We start from the raw sequence: 27,821 nt of genomic DNA, 5'->3' as shown, positions 1-27,821 counted from the left end.
GGTTCACCACTGTTCCTTCCTTGGACCACTTTTGATAGATACTGACCACTGCAGACCGGGAACACCCCACAAGAGCTGCAGTTTTGGAGATGCTCTGACCCAGTCGTCTAGCCATCACAATTTGGCCCTTGTCAAACTCGCTCAAATCCTTACGCTTGCCCATTTTTCCTGCTTCTAACACATCAACTTTGAGGACAAAATGTTCACTTGCTGCCTAATATATCCCACCCACTAACAGGTGCCGTGATGAAGAGAGAATCAGTGTTATTCACCTGTCAGTGCTCATAATGTTATACCTGATCGGTGTAAGTTGACATGTACTTGCAAAGTTACTTATAGTTGAATGTCTAAATGTGTAACTAAATGACCATTTACCAATGAATTAATATCTGACAGCGATGCCTAATGTGTGTCTGTCTCTCTTCATACAGTCATAAACTGCTAATTCGGCAATACTGATATGTCTTTATTCATTATAAATGTTGAAATTTTATAATTGTCTTTAATTAATGTAAAATACATTGTTTACATGACGAAGTAGAAGTTTAATATCATTAAAAACTGGTAGTAATAGGATCAGGATCATAAACTGAAAAAAAAAAAAAAAAAAAGATTATGACCACATTAATGATCATTTCTTTATGGTAAAGAAACTCTGATTTCACACAAATGCACAAAAACAAAGAAATATATAGCGTTTTAATATAGATATAATCAGTGTTGTGTAGTGTAATGATTTACTAATTAATTTCTGTAATTTAATTACTTTTCACTTGAAAAAGTAAGGGATTAAAAAAGTAATTACAGTTACTTCTGATGTAATTGCATTAAATACTGTATAGAACAATTCTATAAACAATACTGGATTTAACATCAATACATCATGTTTTTAATGTAACCTTTCTCCCTTTAAATACTTTGGTCAGTTCATGCAATTTTATAATATTTATTTGAAAGAATTAAAAGAGCAGTTTCATGTCTCCTTGTATTGTTCAACTGGTTGAAGTTTATATGAGATTTAGAAAATAGTAATGCAGATATAGTAATTAATACAGAAAGTAGCTAGTCATTAATTACTTTTGAGTAACTTACCCAACACTGAATATAAGTTTCAACTATATAGCCTAATGAAGGGAGATTTTGTTCAACACCCCTAGAAATAATATGTTTAATAAATGAACATTTATTAATAAGTTGAATAAATAATAATTAAATAAACATTTATTAAATTGCTTATTAATAAATGTTCACCTTTTGTTTATTATTGTTTCCTCTAGTAATCGTGTCTGATTTTTAATTTCCAGCCTATTTTGGGTTCATTTTAATTTCCAATATATTTTGGGTTCATTTAACCCAACTGCTAGGTTAAAACAACCCAATTGCTGGGTTTGTCCATTTTCAATCCCACTTGGGTTGTTTTTAACCCAGCATTTTTTAGTGTATGATGGTATCAGATGGTAATATAGTACATATAGCTTGATACTGCAATTCATGTACTTCCTTGATATTTACATGGTACTCTGGTTCATGTCCAAAACACCATGGTAATATTATGGTACTTTTTTGGTACTTTGTTGTATGTAACATGTATAATGTGAAGTCTATTTTTGGGAATAGAGTAATAAAAAATGTTGGTTACGATCTAGGGTGCCATCTGCTGTCCACCTTCACAGGGTCCTCTGGGGGGTCCCCAACGCTAAACCACGCAGTACTAATCTAAACTAAATATATGGCCCCTAAAACCAGAGGGTGTGCACATGAAACCACCAGCACTCATGAACAGACGCTGTGTATTTATAACCAATTCCAGTTATGCCACATTGACAAGTGTTCTGAATACTCATGACATCAGGAGCTCTAAGACCCGAGTGATCTGTGATTCACTAAATGAATCATTTAGGTTTGACAGATTCATTCAAAAGATTCATCAAAAGATTCATTCACAAACTTTATATCGCTATGACAGATTTTTTTGTATCTGAGTAAAAATAAATTTGAAAATGTAGAAGTAAAAAGTAAAAGTCATCAAAAATATTTATGCTCAATAAGTAGAAATTTCCCAAAACAAGAATTTGTAAATGTTTCATTGCAAACATTTGGAAAAATCCTATATATTTCAGTCTTATAATCTCAGTTTCTTATAAACTAATGTTTTATGCTTCTTTGATCGGATGTTTCTTTACTTTGAAAGAAGTTAATATTAAAGTCGGCATGAAATGTAGGGCGGGACTTGATTTTGTCCATCAGGAATTGATTGGATGGTTGTGGTTTGCTATTGGTGGATCTCATGTGAGTGACAGGTTGCCCCGCCCTCACACCAGTAAACACATCATGAGGGAGGGGAAGTTATTTTGATTAAAGATCATGAGGGCACACGAATGGGAAAAAAAAAAAAAAAAATCAAAAATCATTTATAGTAAGTAATGCAGTATTCCATAAAAAGACAAAAATTGTCCAGGACAATATTTGAAAGCCCTCTTATCTAAGCTGATATTTAGCTCTGATACTTTTGTTGTAATAAAAATAAATACAAAAAATGTTGTCAGTTTAATGTTGTACATCTCTATTTTTAGTTTTTTTTTAGCATTTTAATTAATATTATGTTAATATAGCCTAAATTGTAAGACATCTTTTTTATACATATGATGATTTATGCTTCTTTGATCGGATGAATTTTGTCTAATATAATTTTGCCATAAATTGAGAAAATGTGAATGTTGCCATATGGCAACCCTGTACGGCAGTAACACATTATTTTTAAGCACACTCCACACAGAAAGGCCTCCAGGCTCAGCAGGGACTCAAACCAAAGTCCTTCTTGCTGTGAGGCGACAGCGCTACCCACTGAGCTACCGTACCTCGCTAATTATTTTTAATGAACATTAAATAACTTCATTTTAAAAATGTGACTGATTTCCCATTCATTCAGGTGTAAAAATGACTTCTTCTCTGACCTTGCACTCCAACACCTACTGGGGGCGCTCTAACATCAGGCACAGATCTGCTGTGCACAATGAAAAAGACTCTTACTGTCCCTCCCTGAAATATGTCAGGGTCGGTCAGGCGGCCATGGGATCCCGTCAGATGAAGAGATGAAGGAATAAATGTGTGTGGACACAGAGGCGGGGCTGCGAGAGAAAGAAACATACAGAACAGAGACAACAAGTTCCCATTTGAATTCTGGTGCTCCAGCTGGGAGTTCTTGGGCCGTCGAAGTGAGGCAATCAAGTTTGCCATTGTTGCCAACCTTGCGGGCTCAGGCTTCCTGGTAACCCTAAAGTGAATTAGCTGAGCTTTTCTACAAGCCTAGAACAGCTCCTCTGTTCCTCAACAAAAAGCCCATTGAGATGAAGGGAGCGCTGGCCTCCCCAGGCTCTTGGAAAGCCAACCCCGGGCCGATGAATGGAAGCTCCAGCTCCCATTAAGACACTGGCCACTGTGGGAAATGCTGGTGATGTCATTATCAATGCATTTCTTACTGTTTTTGTTGCTTTTTCACAGCTTCGGCCCGCAGTCCCCCCCTTCTCCGCTAGTGTTCCCTTCCTGTTCCCTTTAGACCCCTATTATGAGATGCCTCCCTGTGCAAAACAAAAAAGGGGCCGAAAACAGAGCGAAGCTCGGTTGCTGTGGAAACGTGGAAACAGAACAGCGAATGGGAGGGGAGGGGGTGTTCCTCTTTGAAATCGGTCAGTATGAGAGGGAGTGACAGCACAGAGAGAGAGAGAGAGAGAGAGAGACGCAAGAATTACAACACCTCAGAAACAAGTCTGCAATTCTTCATGGTCCAGCCGCTCACCCAGACAAAGAGTCTAAACGTTCAATTGAGTTTTGTGATCTCAGTGTCCTGAATCCAGAATCCCAAGACTGCATTGACTGAACTTTATAATCCATGTGCTGAATGAAGTCAAAATGATAAAGAGTAGAGAAGAAGCCATTCATGAGTAATTTCTTTATTTATTTCAGTATGGGTCCTAGTGAAATCTGTAGGGTATTTCGATTCAAAATCAAAAGAAAAGAAAATAACATTAAATGAAACAAAACTAAAATAATTTGGAAATCCCTGCCTTAAAAAGTGACCGACCAATCATACATTAGCAACTGTGGCTTTGTGACAGACAAGGGCTGCGTCCGAAATCACATACTCTCTTGAGTATGTACTTATTTCGAATAAGTAATTCATGGCCACTAAAAAGTACATAAAAAAGTTTATATAGTATGAATGTAATCTGGATATTCGCCGTGTTGTCATTATCATGTGACCTACCAACATCAGTTGTGTCGCTTCACTGCCATTCACAAATCCTCTCCCGTGGCCTCATGGGATAGTAAAGTGTTCATCATATGCACACTTCAGAATCTCGCCGGAAGTAGTTGGTCATCCGGATACTTTTTGCCGACTCTTTTATGAGTACTCTGAATTCAGAAATACTCACATACTGTTTTTCGCCTACTATATAGTAGGGAATATGCGATATCGGAATCGCAACCTTGTACAATTGTTATTTTGCTGCATTATGGGATTGAATGAGTGCACTCGATAGCGTCCACTATGGTTTCGGACACCACTACAAATGGCTGTCCCCTCAAAGAGTGCCCTATTTAAGGGCATAGGGGGTGATTTCGGACACAGCCCAGGAAAACAAAAGGTGTGTTAGTGTATGACATCAAAGTATCGCAAGAGTCGAACACACCTAAAAACTTAAACTAGACTGATCGTTTCATTATCAAGAAGGATTTTGTGAGCATATTACGTGTTTGTGCTTGGAGTCAGTTGTTTTCTTTGTCATAACGCAATGAAACATGGCAAATTGTGAGGACATAATTTTTGGCCGGGCTGTCATACAAAGAAATTATGAACACTAGAGAGAAACAACAAATGTTAATAACTGATTGTTATATTCAATGCATGTTTTTTTTTTTTTTTTTTGTGAGCTTTTTGTTGTTCTATTCATCTTTTTTTTTTTTTTTTGTATAGTAAAAGAATATTTGTAGCTGCAGTTTGCTTTTTTTGCCAAATAATTTTGTCAGATAAATATCTTAATTTAGTTTTTCCCCCTCATACATTATATTTGTTGTTAAAATGAATCTTCAGAAGCGCATATACTGGTGACATGATTCTTCTTCACCCCTGAAGCGTCAAGGAATAACAGAAAACATGAAAAACAACCCCAAATGCTCAGAGGAGAAGGAGATTACATCTTTTAAATATCAGATTTAGTTTTCACCATCACTCTGCAATGTGAAAAATGACAAGAAAGCTGCATTTGACAAGCAGTAGAAGTACAGAATGTTTTTAATACATTTAGATTCATTTATTTAGCACACGCCTTTCAAGGTGACTTAGAAATGAGGAAAAATTCAAACACAAGTGATAAATCATATGGAGTCAGCAGCAGCAGCAGTCCTTGTGGTAAGTCTTTAAAATGCCAGACATTTGGAATGACAAAAAGAAAGAAAGTAGTTTTCAAATGCATGTAAATATTGATTAGTATAAACAGATATGCCTTTTGAAAAAGTCAAACTAAACACTTTTGGAAGAAAAGTATTAGTTTACTTAGGCCCCCTGATTGGTGCAGAAGATCTGGTGTGTGCTAACACAAGTCAATACACTCTCAAAAATGCTGGGTTAAAAACAACTCAAGTTGGGTTGAAAATGGACAAACCCAGCGATTGTGTTGTTTTAACCCCGCAGTTGGGTTAAATGTTTGACCAGCCTGCTGGGTAGTTTTATTTAACCCAACTATTGTTTAAAAATTACTATATGGCTGGATTAAAATGAACCCGAAATAGGTTGGAAATTAAAAATCAGACACATAATTACTAGAGGCAACAATCATAATCAAAAGGTGAACATTTATTAATAAGCAATTTAATAAATGTTTATTGTTTAATTATTATTGATTAAACTAATTAATAAATGTTGATATATTAAACATATTAATACATCTTTATTTTCAACACACTTTGGGTTCATTTTAAACGAGCAATATAGTAATTTTTAAACAATAGTTGGGTTAAATAAAACTACCCAGCAGGTTTGGCAAACATTTAATCCAACCGCTGGGTTAAAACAACCCAATCACTGGGTTAAAACAACCCAATCACTGGGTTAAAACAACCAATAGCTGGGTTAAAACAACCCATTCTCTGGGTTAAAACAACTCAATTACTGGGTTAAAACAACCCATTCGCTGGGTTAAAACAACTCAATTGCTGGGTTAAAACAACCAATTTGCTGGGTTAAAACAACTCAGTTGCTGGGTTAAAACAACCCATTCGCTGGGTTAAAACAACTCAATTGCTGGGTTAAAACAACCCATTCGCTGGGTTAAAACAACCCAATTGCTGGGTTAAAACAACCCATTCGCTGGGTTAAAACAACTCAAATGTTGGGTTAAAACAACCCAATTGCTGGGTTAAAACAACCTATTCACTGGGTTAAAACAACCCAAGCGCTGGGTTAAACAACCCATTTGCTGGGTCAAAACAACTCAATCGCTGGGTTAAAATAATCCAATTGCTAGGTTAAAACAACCCAATTGCTGGGTTTGTCCATTTTCAACCCAACTTGGGTTGTTTTTAACCCAGCATTTTTTAGAATATAAGTTTAGTCAAATAAGCAAATTATGAAAATAATTTTTGTGACAAACTTATGTTCTTTTGCTTCGAAATGTGAAATCTCAGTAGATATTTTTGAAGATAACATCAAGAAAAATCTACATTTGCTCCAAGCAAATGTAAATGAATATAAATGAATATTGATAATGTTAAATCATTTTCATATTGATTCATGTAAAGCCGTTAGTAACAGTAACAGCAGCACAGTTCAAGTACTGTTGAGTTTTTAATCATGCAACTGCATAATTTAACAATTTCGGTAACACTTTATTTTAGGGTCTTTTAACTAGTTGCTTATTAGCATGCATATTGCTAGAATATTGGCTGTTTATTAGTACTTATTAAGCACATATTAATGCCTTATTCTGCATGACCATATTCTACATTCTTAATCCTACCCAATACCTAAACTTAACAACTACCTTACTAACTATTAATACGCTGTAAATTAGGAGTTTATTGAGGGACAAGTTGAAGTTAATAGTTTATGTGTTCCCTATACTAAAGTGTTACCACAATTTCTTTTTTTTATTAGGCTACTAATGTTATAGGTAGTGCTCAGAGTATAAATGTATTGACATTAAATAAAAAGAAAGAAAATCTGAAGCTAAAAGGAATGTATAGGCCTACAAAGGGGCGGAGCTTGGCGAAGGGTCAGCTGGGGGCGGTGCTTTATTGTCATGTAAGTAATGTCATAATGCAAAAAAAATTTTTTTTTTTTTGCAAAATACATTGTTGTTTCTTTCTTTTGGAATTGTGACCCTGCCATGTTTTCGTGAGATTCACTCATTAGCAGAGTAAATCAGTTTCACAAAAAAATCTCTTTCTTTGGAACAAACTCATCTCCAATGAGCGGAAACATGCTTAAGTCTTTGAGGGGGTAAAAACTATTGTGAGCTCGGAGAAGTTCTCACGATGCTTTGTAAAGACTCTTCTCCGGCTTGTTTGGCTACCTGCCTGGGTCACTTCAGGCTAACTTTCCGTGTCACCATGGGGCTTTTTTGTTGGATGCTAAATGGTGAAAATAAGCATTTAGGACCCAACTCATTCACTGTGTTCTCACAGGGAGAATTAGCATATGAAATAAACACAGACTCGGAAACATTCTTTCCCGGGAAAAGAGCGAGGGAATAAATGTCTTCATTTTCAGGTCCCTGCTGCAGTACACCCACTGAGTGATTTAGCGGTGAAGTGTTTGAGCGGTGTCTCTGCAGCATACAGTGGAAGTGATTTGTAGTGGGAGCCATTTGCATAAATCGGAACTGAATGAGGACGCATTCCGACTCGAAATTCCTTTCACACGATCCCTGATTTCATCGCAATTACTTGCGAATCAGAAAACCTCTATGTTATCTCCTGAGAACCAAAAGCGAGTGTGACATCCACTTAAACGTCTCTCATTATTGTTTGACATTGACTTCGGGCAAATGGAGAATTATTATCACATCTAGAATGAAATCTACGGCGTGCTATTCAACACCGGTCGTGTATGGATTCGTCTTCCCGAGGCTTTACAGAAAGCAAAAGCTCCTTTTCAGCAGCCTTTGATTTCAAAAAGCAAAAAAGAAGCTTCTTTTATTTGTTGTGGTTGATTTTAATGTATTTATTTATTTGATTTTTCTTCTCTAATCCGTCCCTCTGGCCTCTCTGCATCATGAGGTCTTGTCGATTGGGGAGAGTGCAGAAACATTACACCGATGTGTGTTTCAAAACTCGTCAGAAATGGGCATTACACTATGTCAGCTGCTGATAAGGCTGCGGTTTAATGGGGGTGAAATTCAACTAGTGCCAAAGGGCAGAATAAGCAGATAAGCAGAAGCTAATTACTCCACTCTTACAATAGAGCGGAGCTGCTGTTCATTTGGTGATGTTTATAATGCACAAACCTCGCCTCGGGCCGACTAACTGAAACGAGAAGTGCCAACAAATACTGCGGCGGAACGTGCGAAACTTTGCAGTACCACCACCACGCTGTTTCATGATAACACTGCTCATTATAGTGTTGACTATTTACAAAATACTCATTATAGAAACATCAGGTGAAAACAATGTGAGGCGCCTGTGAGGTCAGAGGAAAAACACTGCTGATACTTTTTTTTCTTGTAAAATATAACCAAAAGCTGATGGCATATACTGGCCTTAACAGTTTGCAAAACATTTTGTTTCTGTAATTGGACATTTTTACAAGTGAAGGTTATTAAATAAGAGAAAAATGTAGGATGGGACTTGATTTTATCTACTGGGAATTGATTTGATTGTAAAATGTGGTTGTTACAATTCCAGAATAGTATAAAATTATAAGCTTCACATTTCTGCTTTTAAATACTCCAAAAATTGGCCCCATTCACTTCCATTGTGAGTGCTTCACCGTACACACTAAAAAATGCTGGGTTAAAAACAACCAAGTTGGGTTGAAAATGGAAAACCCAGCGATTGGGTTGTTTTAGCCCAGTGGTTGGGTTAAATGTTTGCCAAACCTGCTGGGTAGTTTTATTTAACCCAACTATCGTTTAAAAATTATTATACAGTATGTCTGTCTTAAAATGAACCCAAAATAGGTTGGAAATTAAAAATCAGACACATAATTACTAGAGGCAACAATAATAATCAAAAGGTGAACATTTATTAATAATATTAATATTCATTAAACTTATTAATAAATGTTCATTTATTAAACATATTAATAAATGTTAATTTTCAACATACTTTGGGTTCATTTTAAGTAAGCAATGCAGTAATTTTTAAACAATAGTTGAGTTAAAACTGCCCAGCACATTGGGCAAACATTTAACCCAACCACTGGGTTAAAACAACCCAACTTGGGTTGTTTTTAACCCAACATTTTTTAGAGTGTAACCTTGATTTTTATATTTAATAAAAAAAGTGAGAGACATTATGTCACAAATGATGTCAATGCAGTTTGAACTCATATTGAACCCAGAATTTAATAAATACAACTGTATGTACAGTAGTTTGTGTTGTGTTGTCTTCTTGTATCATATGCATAAATATGCATGTGTGTTACTGTTACATGTATGTTGCATATAATAAAATTGATGTGTTTTAAAATCAATAAAAAGTTAATCAGAAAAAGCACTTGATAAAGCACATGAATTATATTCTGTTAAAACGTGTGCATTATTTTATTTTAACTGCAGTATTCTGGTCATTTTCACAGTCTTAGGCATTGCATTGTCAAGTCGGGTCAAGTCAAAATTAACTAGATTAATCACGTTTTTCTGTGATTAATCATGATTAAAAACACTTAATATGTTTTTAATATATTTTATAATGTAGGCTAATCATTTCACAGTTAATCTCCAAATTAATGTAGAAACATAAAGAGAGTATATTTTAAATACTTTAACGGCATCTTTTTATGAATGAAGGCCAGTATCACTGATACTAATTCAGTTGTTAAGTCTGACGTCACGCGGCAGCGCTTCCGGGTCCAAACGCTTTGTCTCATACCACAAGAAAACAACAAATGGTGCTAATATACACACACGATGTGGTGTAATACTTCCAAAAAATTATAATCATAACCTTTATCTCCATACCAAAATCCCAGATGGCCAGACAGTGATTCATCTTTTATAAATCATTAAAATATTAATGTCTGTGACGCTGTGAGCACGGAGACTGTTGTGAAGACTGTAAGTATTTTAAATGTTTAACTTTAAAATGTTAAATGTTTAATATGAATAAATAGCGCTCATAAACGGCCGTGGAGATGCCATTCTCAAGTGAAACGAGTCGAGGCTTGGACCCAGAAACGGCGTTCCTTACGTCACGACTTAACAAGCGGATACAGCTACTGATGTCTCTATGATTTCCCTAATTTTAAACATGAATTATAGCCATTCAGCATTACAGTCTAATTGAAAGCTATCATTTTTTTTTTTTTTTAAACTTTTTTAGGCTTCAAAAAATATACAACTTTTAATTTAAGAGAACTTAAAACAATCCTCACATAAACCCATAATAAATGTCATATTTACCTGTGGCCTTCCTACCTGTCTAATAGATAGGGAATATACAGAAATTGAATAAAGTTATCAAACAGTCCGCACTGCATCACCCAATAGTAATTAGGCTGCTGTCACTTTAAGAGCTGCCGCTGCCAAACATGATGTGGATTTCACTAGCGTCTCATTTTCTCACAACTCTTTACGGTCAGTTAAGACTTTATTTAACTCATTTAAGACTGCTCTTATGAGGATGCTCGATAAAACGGGCATTTTTGGCATTATTTTGAGTGTTTATTGTTCGTTGAAGCTTGAAAGAGAACTCAATACTGGCGCGCGTCTTTCTGTGCGTCGTGTGTGTGACAGGACCATAGACTGTAACAAAAGACAGGACATTTACAGACAGGCTTTCTCTTTTTCTCTTTTGGCGTGCTTGAATGGTTTAAAAGCATTTTCACGAATAAGAGCATGGTCATATATTGTAAAGCTAACCAAAGGATAACAGAAAAAAACGGATGCTAAGTTTATTGCTTTATTTAAAATTATTCGCATGCGTTAACAGCACTAATTTATTTATGTTGTGCTTTATACAATACAGATTGTTTCAAATCAGATTTACAGTAATAAACAGGGAATAAGTGTTAATGTCGTTTAATTTATCAATTATGAAACTAATTCAATTTCAGCTCCACTGCCATTATTCAGCAAAATTTAGTTCAGTGTTGTTTTAATTCAGTTCAATAATTGTGTAAAGTTAATCAGTTTTGAATTAAGTTCAATTCAGCTGTAAAGCAGCTCTACAGGAATAGTGTTATCATTCAGCTCAAGTTTCAAAAAGTTCACTCATTGTCACCCATCATTTTTAAAATCAGACATAGTCTAACTTTAAAAGGTTAGTATTTTTCAATAACTTTTATAGTGCCCCTATTGCTTTTTCAGATATTATCTTTAATGTAATGCATATATAATAGCTGTTTGTGAATGTAAAAGGTCTGCAAAGTTTCAAAGATCAAAATGCAGGATAATGTTATTATTGTTGTTATATTTAGTTATTGTCTCCCAAAAGAAAGAAGCGATTCTGAATTGCTTGAAATGAGTCGTCTGTAATTTTAATCTTACTTCCTGCATGAACCCACGTAGGTCTGTAACAAATTTGCATAATGCCAGCCTATGGTCTTCATTTGCTGCCCGCAAACAACGTCTACTTTGAACCTCAAACACTGTAGTTGTAACTGAGGCCTTTGGTTCGTGATGTCATGTTGAGAAGATGCTGTTTTCTGCGCTGTGAAAGCAATCCACTTTGCTGCAGAAACAAACTAAAATAGACCATGTTGCCTGGAGGCAACACCGTACTATAGAGGATTAAAAGGATGAGGATTCGCGCTGGAATTGATACGGTAAAACCAACGCCATCATTGGCATCACTGTGTATCAATTGCTGAGGAAGCTTCTGGCACTGAAATTCAGATATGGTAATAGGCATTTGGTTACTGACAAGTGCTGAAAGCAGTAGACCAATCACAACAGACTGGGCCATCTGACCAATCAGAGCAGAGGAGGCTAGTGGAAAGGAGGGGTTTAGAGAGATTGAATCCTTGACTGAACCATTTCAGACATTGTGAGAGAAGAGGTAATGCTGTATATTATGAAAAAATTAAAGTGTTTTTGACCTTGGATGCATGTAAACCTATTGTAGGAGACCTCCAAAAGAAAATTAGGAACCTTTAAAGCATAATAGCGGCAGCTGGTGTTTTGGTGATTTTTAGTGGATTCACACAGGTGTCCTAGCAGAGGTGTAGAGAATCACATTAACTATATGAACATAATTCAGTAACGTTTGACATCTGTTATCATTAAGATCTTTTCTGCTTGTAAAGTGTGCTTGTCTTTCTTTAATATGAATGCCATAGTGTTGATAATTTGTTATATAATGCAATGGCATTAACACATACTTTTCATGGCTGCTGTACCTCTGCATCCCAACTGTAGTGCACATTCGCTACCCTTCTTGTGAGCAACCATTTGGAGCGACTGGATTCAGCGCGGCCTGACCGCATGTCCTGTTCTGCAGTGAAGCACGCCTCCCTGTCACCAGAAAGCTGAGCCGGAGCGCCCTGCTTGGACATGAAGGTCAGCGGTGCTCTGCTCAGCTAAGACGATCCTTCCTGCTCCTGTTAAACACCCCCTCAGGGCTCTTTCTCTCACCCAGGACGGCTCGGCTTTCCCTCCTCTGGCCTATCCCAACGCTCTTTCAGCTCTCACTAGCACAATTACCCTCTCATTAGCCTCCACCTTCTCCCAGGCTCATTGCGTTGTGTTACACTCCACATTAGGGAGGCGTCCTGGCTCCTAAGTGTAGGGAATGAGTTTGCCGATTCAGTAGGAATGTGATACCACCCTCACATGCTAATGCAGTCAGCAAAGGGACCTTCTCTTTCTTCCTCTCTCTCTCACTCCAATTCAAATTAAGTTTCTAATTTCAGTATTTTGTGGAGTTGACTTTTAAGCATTGGTTATGAGAGTAGACTTGTGCCCTTATGCACCCTGTGTAATATTTTAAGTAACCTTTGGTTAATATCTATGGAGCTAGAAATATGACAATATGATTTGAATTTGAATAGTGTACATTTGAATTATAGACAAGTATCATTTAACAGAATTTAATATTAAGTGCCATTTTATATAGTTTTGAATTTGAATTTTTTAAACTTGAATCCTGGACATTTGATATTTAACAAAATAGATTTTTTCATGGCATAATTTTCTACATATGTATTTTCAAACAACGCACTTTTGTTCTGAATTCTTAAGGCCCGTTCACACCAAGAACGATAACTATAAAGATAACTATATTTGCGTCCACACCAATGAACGATAACGGTGTGTTTATTCTAAGCTCATGCGCTTGGTGTTTACAACATGTTTTTGCTGTTCTTGTTGCATTTACACAGCTTTAACCAGCAGATGTCCTTGAATGCTATGTTTCGAGTGAATAGCTAGTGTAATCGATTTAATCTAATGGTGATGATACACGGGGCAACTTTTTCAGCAAAGTTGCTCGGCAATGTTGCCGAGCAATGTTGCTTGGGCACTTTCCCACTGAGAATGAGCAACAAATTTATATCTGGATACGTTAGATCGGTCGTGGGCAATTTTTTGAGATCCTCCAATCAGAATGTTAGCAGCTGATCACGTGAACGGTTCGGAGATTTCAGAAAAAATTCAAACAAGATGGCGGCCTCTCAGTGGCAGTGGAGCGGAGAAAAGGAGTGTGAACTTATATCTTTTTACGCTAGTAAGTTGTCATGCGTCAAGGAATAATGCTTAAAATACCAACAACTGTCCAATGTAATGCGTGTAAGCTGTAATTAAGCCATTGAATGTTTTCAGTTAAATACTAAACAGACGGGGTCTGTTTATCGTCTGTAGTGGTGTAGGCTGTAGGGCGTATGGCACATGAATGTATCTTTTGATGCGAACAACGCGGGTTCAAATCCGCCTTTTGCTGAACTCGCTCTTCTCCCTTTTCCTATCACAAATCAGATCGGAAAAGCATTTATTTTTAATTAAAATGAAGAAAATATTTGAAAAGTTGAAATAAAGTGCCCAACAAGTGTTTATAATAAAGTATTTATTGGGTTGGCAATAGATTTGCTCCTCTCTGATTGGTTGCTGCCAACTGTCGTTGCCCTAATTAGTTGCCCTGTGTCTCATCAGGTTGCCCGTTGACGGCAACATTGCCCAGCAACATTGCTCAAAAGGTTGCCACATGTATCATCACCTTAACAGTGAATTTAGCTGACGAAGTCAATATAGTGGAATAAAAACAACGCCTATTCTTTTTCACTGCAGCTTCAAAGGAAGCAAGACAATGTTGTCGAAATTAGCGCTGGATACCTGAGGTAATTTTATTTTACACTGTTTGCTAACCTGACATATATCGTTAATACTTCTCACCATTTATTCTGAGAATATGACTGATTGTTTTCCATATATCCATTTTCTTTAAAGTATCCTTGAAAAGGGAGTTTGACTTGTCAAACAGTGGCGGCTTTTTCTGGATCTCTGCGATTACTTCTCATGTGTCACTTATCTTCTGTCCTGTGTCATTCCACTACATTGTTTACTTCCAGCGCTTCCAGGTTCTACGTCTGAACGCTGGCTCAGTATTGGCCAACACTGTTCATGTGAGCAGTACGACGCATGCGTGTGATACTGACGCAGGAGCCGGCCAATAACGAGTCGGCATTCTGACGTAGAACCTGTGAGGGTTGGAAGTAAACAACGTAGCGGAATGACACAGGACAGAAGATATTGTTGAATAAATTTGTTATTTAAGTTTTGTTTTTGCGCACAAAAAAGTATTCTTGTCGCTTCATAAAATTAAGGTTGAACCACTGTAGTCACGTCGACTGTTTTAATGATGTCTTTAGCACCTTTCTGGACCTTGAAAGTGGTTGTTAAATTGCTGTCTATTGTGGAGTCATACAGCTATCGGATTTAATCAAAAATATCCTAATTTGTGTTCCGAAGATGAACGAAAGACTTTGGAACGACATGAGGGTGAGTAATTAATGACAGAATTTTCATATTTGGGTGAACTAACCCTTTAGTCATTGTCATATTTCTAACTCCATAAATAGAGTAGAAATGCTGTTATTTAAAGGTGCAATGTGTAAATTTTAGGAGGATCTATTAACAGAAATGTAATATAATACACATAACAGGGCTCTACACTGCGACCATTTCAGTTGCATTTGCGACTAAAAATAACTGCGTGCGACTGAAAAAATATTTAGGTGCACTGGTGCGCAGACCATCTCATGCTAGAAATACTAGAATTCTAGTTTTTTTTTAACTAGAAATACTACATTTGGATTATCATAAGCAAGGTTGGAAATTAACGGGGGCTTGGGGCAAAACACCCCGTTATGAATGCCCGTGTGTATACTTTCACTTTTGAAGTAGCGGCATTTCGGAGGCGGCAATTGCTTGAATGGTGGGTGGGTTCATTATTATTCTAAATGAAAAACACAACAACAAAACAGTACAATGACAAACTCGCTTAAATATTTGCTTTTACATTTCGCTTTGCAACCAAATCTTCATCCATCGTCTTTCGTCATTCAGAAAAGTGAGGCGAAATGGGCGAAGTGAGGTGAAATCTGACTCTTGCTGATCTGTGCTGTGACACTCGTTGGGCTCGCTGAATTGAGCGTACGCGTTCCGTTTTTAACTGTATCTGTTCTCTAACTGAACTAAATGATTATTATTACTATAAAAAAATCTAAACGACATTGGGGTGGTGACCGTGGCACGGTGGGCAACTGATAAAACCAGTGTTGCGGCTGAACACCGGTAACACCGTAGGCCTATATCGCAGCAAGCCTAATATGTAAGTTAAGTAATATCACACGACTAGACTCCTGTTTTTCTGAGTATTGGCATGATTGCAAATGTGGTACTTACTTATCTGTTTGAAGTCCAATAAACAAGTTGATATTAAGTGACTTAACATTTTAACCTCAATACTGTCTGTTTTTGCTCTATTTTGTGAAAATAGTTTCAAACAAGGCCACACCAGAGCTGTTGCGCATCTCCAAGCAACGGTGATTCCTGAATGAATCTGCGTTTTGAATGACTGAATGAATGACTCGCACATTAAGATTTACCGCCACCTACTGGCGGCTTTATTTTCATATTTACATTTATTTTCATATTTACACTTTACATACTGACTGTTTTTACTTAAATATCCAGCTTTTAAAGGTTAATTTTTTACATATTTCTAAATTAAAAAAATTTACCAATGAGCTGCATGAAGCAGTTTATGTAAATGTGTCTAAATAATACCACTTCAGATGGAGCTTCTGTGCCACTTCTGCAGTGCAAAGATGGATTTTTTGATGATTTGTTTTGATTGGTAACAGTCAGATTGGGTCTTATTGTTCTAACTGAATTTATTGTTTAACATTTAAAAACAAATATCTCATACACCACGGGTCCCTACTCTATGTCAAGTCGTCATTTTGTGCCGGCATGTTTCTACAGCAGCCCTAAACGGACAAACACTCTACAGAGTGCGTTTCATCACTATGTTGTTGTTCTAAATCATCCATGTTTTTAGATGCAGCTTGCATCGTCACTATGTTGAATATGCACAAAGTAGTAGTAGTAGTAGTAGTAGTCGTCTGGTTTATTAGAAGCAGAGACCGTTCTTTGTTTAAGAAGGGACCTCATTGCTTGACTGGCTGACGTACTCTCTGCTGTCTCAGACGATGACATCTTTGACTTGTGTCGGCCAGACGGCCACCGTAGCTTCTCTATTTTGTTTTAAAAGGGAGGGGTGAGCTGCCGTTGGTTGCAGTTTGCAACCTCACTGCTAGATGCCGCTAAAATGTACACACTGCATCTTTAAAAAGAATAATTGCTAGTAAAGTCTGAGGGAAGTTTGATTCATGTCTCATGAATCAACTTTTTTTATGGTCTAAACTTTGAAACAGCTTGTTTTGTAAACTAATAATGAGAGCAAACAGTGCTTTAATTATCAGTCTGTGGGTTTATGTTGAACGCCGCGGTGTGGCAATGAAAAGTCGCCCCCTCCATCGGCTTCCTTCAATGCACCATCACTGTTTTAATTACCAGAGGAAGCAGCTCGTTTTACCCCTCATCCTCCCATCCCAGCACTGTGGGATGCAGAGCCGTCTACGCTGAACATCCTCTCCTCCAACCACGGGATAATTGACACCCCCTCTGCCTTCAAGCTGAGAGAGAAACCAGAGTGGGGGAATGAGAGCGAAGAAAAGAGTGGGAAAAGCTGGAGTCAGGGAGAGAGCGGGTGCCCCGCGGCCCAATCGTGAGATCCGGGAGCAGAGTCTCTTTCTCTCCTTGCACAAACAAACACTTTCATGCCTCAAAACCCGACGGCGACTCAAGATGCGATTTCTATGACCAAACAGCCGGCGGGGCCCCTGGCATGTCTTATCAGCTCAGAGCAGAGGGCCGCAGAAGCCCAGGCAATTTGAGCCCTGTGATAGAGATGGCAATACCACTGAACGGCCCTGGACTGGTCCGAGAAGATGGAGAAGAAGAGAATGTAGGGAAAAGACAAGGGTGAATGAGAAGAATGAAAGAGGACTGAGAGTGGGGGTGTTTATGAACTTGCTTGTTTTGAGCAATGAGAGAAATTTATGATCAAACGGAAACCCTGCGTGTTGTTGCCTGACGGGAGTGTTTTTGTTGAAGTTTTTGTTGTTCTGCTTTAAAAGTTGTTAAAGAGAGATTCAAATAAAGACATTACAAGCTGTTTATTACTAGGCTGTGAACTTATCATGGTAAATAGAAATTGTTAGGAAGCGAAGTGCTTTAACCCTCTGGCCCTTTTCGTTTAGGGGTCACACGTGGCTTCTTCACGGTCAAAAATGACCGAAGCCTTAAAATGTAATGAGACAAGGCATTTAAAATCCAATTTTTTAAAGGTAGATTAGTGACCTGGTGGGAGTAAAAAAGAAAAACTTTTGTAAGGTCATGTTGTAACCACTGAATTTCTATATAGTTCTATATAAAGTGGCTTATAAATTCTCTAGTGGTTTTTAGACATAAATACTTATTTTTATTGAGTTGTGGATTTGGATTTACTTAGACATTCTCAAAGACTACTTTTTGTCAAGGTTTAGATTTATTTTTTGTTCGAAAAGTTGATTTGAAGTGTCAGTTTTTGCATTAATTTTACTACAGTCAAACCTAAACACAGAGGACATTTTGTTACACAAAACAGCAAAATTCAATAAAAATTTGACAAAAATGAACAGGTATGTTTTTATCACAGCTTAATAAATCTGGGTCTGATCTGATTTCAACCTCTTATTTGAGTTTTGGCTCAATTTTACCATATTGTTACAGCCACACCAGTTCATTTGTGTGTATAATATTGTGTTGTGTGTGTGTGTGTGTGTGTGTGTGTGTGTGTGTGTGTATGTGTGTTTGAGTGGGTGTGTCTGTTTTGTACTCTTGATGTTTTAGAGTGTAATCTCTTCCTTGCTGTTCATTTTTTTTTAGTGCTTTGTGGCTGAGTTATTGATTTTATTTCACACTTTTGCAAAAACTTGCTCTGTCTTATAGTCGTGCTAGTTCATATATATATATATATATATATATATATATATATATAATGTGTGTGTGTTGACATTGTAGAGTGTGTCCCCTTCATTGCTGTACACTATTTTTTTCCTTTGCACATTGGCTGATTCGTATGGCGTCCATTTTTAACCACGAAGGAGCCAAGTGTGACTTTTTTTTTTTACGCCCCTTTAACATATCCGAAACATGTCCATGTGTGTTCACATAGCTAATGTGACAAAAGTCACCAAGTTTCACCCCATTCCGATGAAGCAAAAAAATAATTAAAATTTCAAAATGTAAAAGTTTTTGGTCATTTTTGACCAAAGAGGACCAGAGGGATAAGTAAGGAATAATTGACGACGGGCCGTTGAATTATTAGATAATTGACCGGAGTCAATTATTACTACACCTCAAGACACTGTTCAGATGTTGTATTTCAAGGTTTGTCAGTAAGACAAATATCTATTTGTGTGTAGGACTAATATCTTACGCATCTCATCCCAATCCTCTGTCGCTAATCTCAAAATGTCATTTTAGAGCTAACGGAGGCTTGAGCTTGATAGGAGACTAATGCAGTTATTAGAGAGAGAGATTAAGCGTGTGTGAATTACCTGAGTCTGTGCGTCTCTCAACAGAGTTCGACAGCTGCGTCTCTAATAACAAAAACGTAAGTTTATCTGCTTCAAGAACCCCACAGTTATTACCTCGCTGGTGAGAAATGTCATGCAGCTTTTAAGTTGTTAAACTATTTTACTGATAAAATCATCAGAGCAGCGGTGACAAAACGTTTCTGTGCGAGTGTGTGTCCGTACTATATGTGTGTGCGTTTGAGTGAGAGAGAGCTGGAGAGAGAATGTGCTTTCCGTACATAATAAAATGTAATTTTGTGGCAAAAACCATGACAATAATTTGTTGTTTTCATCCTATTGTTTTATTTGCTTGTTCAGTGTCATTGAGGGTTTTGGTTCTTTTGCTGTTGTAGGACCTTTGAAATAACCAAAATCATTTGGCGAAGTGATATGGAAGAGTAAAGCGGTCAAGACCTGCCTGGAACTACTTTAGCCGTGCGTTTCCCTGAAAATAATTGCACACCTTAGATGTAAGTACACAGCTACATGACATATATCACACTGTGCAAATGGTTTTTGGATATTTTATTACAAAAATCTTACAGATTGTGCCTTTAACACTTGTTATGTCACATTTTGCAATATTTGCGTTGTTATATTTTAGTAATATCGATTATTAGTTTTTTGAGGAGGCACTGCCTCCCTTGCCTCCTCAGAGGAAACGCCCCTGACAAGGGGTACTAAAATCTTACAAAATGTATTCTTAGGCATGTCAAAGTTAACTCAAACTCAATATATTCATAAAATATGTTTAAAGCAATGAGTTTTTTTTTTTTTTTTTTTTTTTTTTACATTAACCAAATTTGATCATATTACTATTTCATTCTGCTTTCTAAAGACTCATTTTAGAACTCATTATATTAATTTTATGCCTTAGTACAATGGAAACATAACAATTATTTCATTTTAGAAACTATTTAATTTTTAGCAATTATTTAATTTTAGAAACAATCATTTAATTTAATTGTCACACAGTTAAATGTGTTTTATACAACAACAATAATGATGATAATAATAAAATAAATAAATAGTGGCCTTTAGAAAGTTTAGGAAGGAGGTCGTTCACAAAGGGATCATCACATTTGGAGGGGTTTCATTTGAAAAGCCCTGCTCTGAACATGGTAACGTCACAGACACTGCAGCCTTTTAGAAAATATGATAAAACACACCAATAATCCTTGAATAATTATATTTATTTTCAGCAATAATCACAATAAACAATTCTTCCACTATCGTTCATAATTACGCGACTCTCTGAAACACTTGATTCTGATCGGACAATCGCATCAATCGAATATTTTGCTATAATGAGTGCTATTTTATGATGACTTTGAATGCAGTTAATCCATTTACAAATTAGAGGTGGGTCTAAATGTACTAAAAAGTATTACCATAATGCAATTTCTCATAGCTAAATGTTGCAGTTTCAGCATGTTTAATCAGTAAAAGTGCTCATCTGGCAATACCAAAACCAATAATGTGGTAGTGTATTGTGTTGAGGTGCTATTGATGCTGTATTGATTTCCCTGGTCAAGGTCATGAGCAAAGAGAAGCATCTCTTCTGAGTACACTTCACTGATTGATTGTCTATTAGGGAAGAGCGTTAAATAGCCCCTGCATTATGTAGCTTTGAAGCTAATGACAAAGGCAGCTTGCGCATGACTTATTAAGGCCAGGATGAAATAGAGCTCCACCAATTGTGAAAGTGCTTTCTTGGCACAGATCATAGCAGCCGAGTCTCCAGCCACAGAAACTCCACCAAGGACCTTGTTTAGTCACATCAGCAAATAACTACTGTGATAAATCGCTGCTGGCTAATGGTATGCGATATTACTTTCTTATGATAAAACACCCTGATGTGCGATTGGCTTTTAATGAGCGAAAAGCACAATTATTCAAACTGTCAGAAACAACATGAAGACCTCTTTTCATCTACTCAGGATACAGAGACAAGGCATTTAATGTTGTTTATTACATACATATAAAATAAGATAGAAAAATACATTATAAACCTGTAACAATGGCTGTTAAAACAGACATGTCTTCTCATAGGCAATACTTGGGCAGGGAACACGCACGTCTGGGACTGAAAGACCGCATGTCGTACACACAAATCCACATGTATGATAAAAGACATTCACATGATCAAACTTGATTCTTAAAGCCGAACTGTGTACTTTTGTTGATGTTAAAATACTTTTTTTTTTTTTAATCCCAGTTTCACGTGCAGAAACAAGACCTCTGAAAACATGAGTCGATATGTCGTCATTTGGCTTAACCAATGGTGAGAGTCAGGGGGCGGGGCTACCTGTTGGACTGACCAATGGCAGGTGGGGAGGGGGTTTAGGAATCATGCTTGGAAAAAAATCTTTATTTTTTGTCAGTCCTTTTGGTGTCAGAAATTACACACTTCACTGTTTAACTTAAAAACCAGGACAAATCCGAATAATATACTTTTAATTGCTATTGAGTGTGAGACATCATGCTTTATCAATTACTATATAACTCACCTCTCATCTTTCTTCATTAAGTATTTTATTATTTTTTTAAGTAATCAAATTTCTGTATTCTCCCTAACCAAAACCCCCCCCCTGCTTTTAATATAGATCATTCGCATTTCATCCTCAAACACATCAGACCTTGATATTAGTACCTGCGTTGATATAATGTTGTTATGGCACAGCAGAATCATAAGTGAAAAAGAAGGAAATGCACACACAACAGGAAGACATGTTTGATGTCACAGAGACTCCCCTCAAGACGTCACAGGCCATTGTGTTGCATAGTAAAGAAAGAGTTTCGAGGGGGACGATGACAATGACACGGTGCAGTACACACAGCTCACCCTCCGCTTTCATCCCATCACCACCTACATGCTGTTTCAAATCCACAAAATATCATTCTTTAATCAGCATTTGGGTTGTTTCCAAAAAAATATTTAAGCATATTTACTTGAGAAGCAAAAATATATAAGATTTTAAAAGCTGCTGGCAAAAAATATCTCTTGATTTAAAGTGTATTTTAAACTATTATTTATTTATTTGGTGAGATTTATGCTTAAAACAAGGAAAATAAACTATATAAATTATATATTTTCTCAAAACTCTTAATTTTACTTCTTACTAGCAGGGTTTTTATAGTTAAAAAATGATATAAAATATATATAAATAATTATATAATATTATATTATTTAATTTCAGCAAGTTGCCAAGTCAACATTTATAATTTTTATAGACATAATTGTAAAAAAAAAAAAGACAAAACACAAAAAAATGACAAAAACTTTACCTAAAATTAATTACAAATATTAATAAAAAACTATAATAGTATCTAAATGATACTATAATAATACTGCTTATTTGTTATTAGGGATATTTAGATATTTTTTACTGTAAAACAAGACTAAAATACTGATTAAAACAAAGCTTTGGGTTACACTTTATTTTAAGGTGACGTAGTTACATTGTACATACTCAAATAAGTACTGAGTAATATTAATTAACTACATACTATAGAGTTATGGGTAGGGTTTGGGGTTACACTTTATTTTACAGTACGTGTACTTACAGTGTAATTACACAAGAAAATACTGGTAATATAATATAACTACAAGGGTGAAAGGATTAGTTCACTTCAAAATTCAAATTTCCTGATAATTTACTCACTCCCATGTCATCCAAGATTTTTATGTCTTTCTTTCTTCATTCAAAAAGAAATTAAGGTTTTTGAGGAAAACATTCCAGGATTTTTCTCCATATAGTGGACTTCACTGGGGTTCAACGGGTTGAAGGTCCAAATTGCAGTTTCAGTGCAGCTTCAAAGAGCTCTACGTGATCCCAGACGAGGTTATAAGGGTCTTATCTAGTGAAAAGATCCTTCATTTTCTTAAAAAAAAAAAAAAAAAAAAAAAAAAAAAAATTATTTACTTTTTAACCACAAATGTTCATCTTGCACTGCTCTGCGATACGCCACGCATTACATAATCACGTTGGAAAGGTCACGTCACGTAGGTGGAAGTACCGCGGTAGGCCGAAAAACTCCATCTCATTTTCTCCTCCAACTTCAAAATCGTCCGACATCGTTGTTTTACCTTTTTTTTTTTAAAAGGCCGTTTGACTTAGTCTTTACACATTCGCTTTGTAAACACTTGCTCGGTACTTCCACCTACATACCGCCTGACCTTTCCAACGTGATTACGTAATGTGTGGCACATCACAGAGCAGTGCAAGATGAGCATTTGTGGTTAAAAAGTATATAAATGTTTATTTTTTTCAGAAAATTACCAATTGTTTCACTAGATAAGACCCTTATTACTCATCTGGGATTGTGTAGAGCTTTTTGAAGCTGCACTGAAACTGCAATTTGGACCTTCAACCTGTTGGTCCCTGTTGACCTCCACTATATGGAGAAAAATCATGGAACGTTTTCCTCAAAAACCTTAATTTCTTTTCCACTGAAGAAAGAAAGACATGAACATCTTGGATGACATGGGGGTGAGGAAATTATCAGGAAATTTTAATTCTTAAGTGAACTAATCCTTTAAAGCTAGGTTTAGAGATAGGTTTAGGGTTAGTACTTGGTGATTACCCAGTTATTGTAATTGCTATAATAAATACATAGTATGTCCATGCGCAACAGGACTTTAAAATAAAGTGCTACCAGGTTTGGTTTAGTGTTAGTTACTTGTAACTATGCATAATTTACTGTTATTACTATACTAAGTACATGTAGTTATGTGTAAACTATGTCACCTTAAAATAAAGTTTTTTTGCAGTGAATATAATTGTACCATACTGACATTACAATGCACTAAACTTCAACATAAAGTGCAACTTAATTCATTCAAGTACTGCGAGCAAAATACCCACAATTCTGAAGGATGTGTCAAGACTGAAGGCAACAAATACACTTCAACTCCCGAGTCTGTTTGACAGTATCGTGTAATACTGGGTTGGAGCGTTGAGCGGCCGAAACAGGAAGGCAGGTGTAGGCTGGTGATACGTCAGTTATGTGGTTCTGGAAGGGACAGCTGTGCGTACTGACCTGGGCTGTGTTTCCCAAAAGCATCGTAAGTAGATCATAGAGACCATTATGGGTCTGCAACAGTTTGAGGCTCTTACAAATCCATTTGTCCTTTGTGTCAAAGTCAGAAATAGAAGGGGGAATCAGTTTACTTTCAGGGATTTGATGTGTCGTGCCACATCCAGTGTAGACAGCATCACTGTTTATAATGGGTTCTACTGGCTTTTATCACATCGCTTCTCGCCGCTCAAGTCCGGTGTACACAATGCTGTTTGGGAAATGCAGCCCTGGTCTGATCATTCGCCACTGATGATGACATTCATATTGAACATGAACCATGAGAACTATGATAAGGCACTTGAATGATATTTCCCTATCAGCCCCATCGGTACAACGAGAGGGTTGTTTTGGTCATCCATGTCTACATCCAATTAACGAAAACTGGATTGTTTTCACTTCATAAAGGGTTCAGTATCGTTTTTTTTGTTTTGTTTTTTTTCTCTTCACAATATTCGACAGTATAAAACATTGAGTTGTAAAAATATACGTTCTCTGGAGGATAATAAAAGTGTCGTTTCTGTACATGTTTTCTTTTGTCACTCTTTGAACATTTATCTACAAATTTCATACATTTGTACAGCAGATAGGCAAGCATGGCTTATACATCCTCAGAGAGGCTTGTTCACTGAAAGTGTCGGATTGTTCCGGAAAGGAAATGGTCTTCTTCTTCCATGATTTCAGCTGTCTCACTGAAATCGCTCCTCAGACGTGGTTCACCGGGTTGTGGTGATGCGATACAGAGGTGCACGCATCATCCACACCGTCATGCGTTACATTCAGACTCATTACTGTAACTGCAGGATCACTTGAGCGACGGGGTTGGGGTGTCGGTGGAGGGCAGTCCGTTTCCTCCCCAGTGCGAACTGGGAGTCGCTGAAGGTCTGGCTTTGATTTAGAGGGTGCGGGGCAAATCATTATTGCTTATTGCTTACAAAGAGTGCAGATCTACTGCGGCAGGAGCGTCCGCCCGCATCCGTGTCCAACGAGTGGAAGCTGTACATCCACTGCCTGTGACAGCTCTTACATACATTTTTTTTTTTTTTTTTTTTTTTTTTTTTTAGTCTTTCATTCATTCAATTTAGGGCAGAGATGTGATCTGCAGGCAGGTAATGGGCAGGTCATCATTGGGTGAAGAGGTCAGAAGGTCAGGGGTTAGTTGCCAGTGGTGGCTGAGTGGGTTAGAGAGACAAACAAACAGAAAAGGGGGAGGGAAACAAGGAAAGGAGGAAGGAAACAAAAGATAGAGGAGATTAGTTTCAGCTAGTGAAAGCAGGATGACAATATGAAAAGCATTTATAAACCAATCACACGTAGGCTCTTGATTCAGTCGCCCCACAGCACAGCTTTTATATCTCGGTGCTAGACATGAAACGGTTAAATGTGTGTGGAAGCTTGTTTCCACCATGAAATAAAAAATAAAATAAAGGTAATTGTGACTTTTTATCTCACAATTGTGTGATATAAAGTCAGAATTGCGAGTTATAAGGTCAGAATTGTGAGATATAAACTTGCAATTGCATGTTATAAAGTCAAACTTGCAAGATATAAACTTGCAATTCTGAGAAAAAAAATTACTTTATAACTCGCAATTTGGACTTTATATCTCGCAATTCTGACTTTATATCTCGCAATTCTGACTTTTTATCTTGCAATTCTGACTTTATAACTCGCAATTCGGACTTTACATAATGCAATTCGGACTTTATATCCCGCAATTTGGACTTTATATCACCCAATTCTGACTTTATAACTTGCTATTCTGACTTTATATCTCGCAATTCGGACTTTATAACTCGCAATTCGGACTTTGTATCTCACAATTCGGACTTTATAACGCGATTCGGACTTTATAACTCGCAATTCGGACTTTACATAATTCAATTCGGACTTTATATCACGCAATTCTGACTTTATATCCCGCAATATGGACTTTATATCACCCAATTCTGACTTTATAACTTACTATTCTGACTTTATATCTCGCAATTCGGACTTTGTATCTCACAATTCGGACTTCATAACGCGATTCGGACTTTATAACTCGCAATTCGGACTTTGTATCTCACAATTCGGACTTTATATCTCGCAATTCGGACTTTATATCATGCAATTCGGCCTATATCATGCAATTTGGACTTCATATCACCCAATTCTGACTTTATAACTTGCAATTCTGACTTTATATCTCGCAATTTGGACTTTATAACTAACAATTCTGACTTTATATCTCGCAATTCGGACTTTATAACTCGCAATTCAGACTTTATATCTTGAGATTCTGACTTTATAACTCGTAACTGTGAGTTTAAATCTCGTAATTCTGAGAAAAAAAGTAAGAATTGTAAAATGTAAACTCATAACTGTAAGAAAAAAGTCAGAATTGTGAGATAAAAAGTCGCAATTACCTTTTTTTTTTTTTTTTATTTAGTGGTGGAAACAAGCTTCCATAAATTATTATTCAGATAGTTATGCTGAATTTAAGTGTTTTAAGTATAGTTTTATATGAAAATATTTAAATGTAATTCTATATTAAAATACTTTTTTTTTATCCCATATTAAATTTGTTAATTTATAAGTACACTAATTATAGGTTTGCACAGCTCTATATGTAGTTGAATATATATTACATCCAACTTTATCTGCATACATACAGTACACTCACGTAAAGCAATCTATACTATATAGCAAATCTCAACTGCTCGATTGCTTGTATGAAGTATATTATCGCACAGCTCTAATCTGCTAAATGCAACTATAACGCATGAAGATACTAAGATGTTATAGACATTAACATCAGGATTTTCTGTAAAGCTGCTTTGAAACAATGTGAAAAGCACTTCACAAATAAATTTGACTTGACTTTTGACTGTTTGAAGGCGGGTCCAATTGAAGATAGTGGGAGTATTCAGGAAACCTGTTTGAAAACAAACAGTTTGTGGTGCTAGTTACGAAGAAATTACTTTAATTTGCTCTGTAAGATTGTCTTCAAACTTTGTTTTGTCGTAACAGTAGTAGACTTGAAAGGGAAAGTAGCCATAGAGGAAGAGTTCGCAGCTTGTGTATTTGGAAGCTTTTAGTTCAAGTAAGTTTTGAGCCTAAATATGAACTCTCGCTGTGGGTTGACTGAATGTGAGAGCCGTGGAAGAACTGTTGGTCTTCATCTTTGTATTATAGTAAAATCATGAGTTAAAAGCATGATTTTACACACAGCATGAGGAACAGCCTATCCTGACAGGTCACATGTTAAGAAGGAAGAAATCAAGAGAGAAAACACTCGGAAAATACAAAGGAATTCAACTGTGACAAATGTGCCTAATGGTTAGTAGCAGTCAAGTGAATGAAGAGACTGAAGCGGTCACACTAGGCTTTATGCATGACAGGATATGATGTCATGCTCTTCAAC

General features: G+C 36.6%; 1 protein-coding gene across 1 annotated transcript in view; it reads right to left on the bottom strand.

Moving 5' to 3' along the window:
• Positions 1 to 21,286: 21,286 nt before the first annotated feature.
• Positions 21,287 to 27,821, bottom strand: part of LOC127524941 (protein quaking-like) — a 127,671-nt gene continuing 121,136 nt past the window's right edge. Inside the window, exon 8 of the transcript XR_007933206.1 lies at positions 21,287 to 25,587. The gene's annotated coding sequence lies outside the window, so the exon portion shown is untranslated. The remainder of the gene's footprint in view (positions 25,588 to 27,821) is intronic.

Source organism: Ctenopharyngodon idella, chromosome 13, assembly GCF_019924925.1.
Source record: "Ctenopharyngodon idella isolate HZGC_01 chromosome 13, HZGC01, whole genome shotgun sequence".
Taxonomy (NCBI): Eukaryota; Metazoa; Chordata; class Actinopteri; order Cypriniformes; family Xenocyprididae; genus Ctenopharyngodon; species Ctenopharyngodon idella.
Note: the sequence above shows the minus strand (reverse complement) of the source record. Positions and strands in the feature narration are given on the sequence as shown.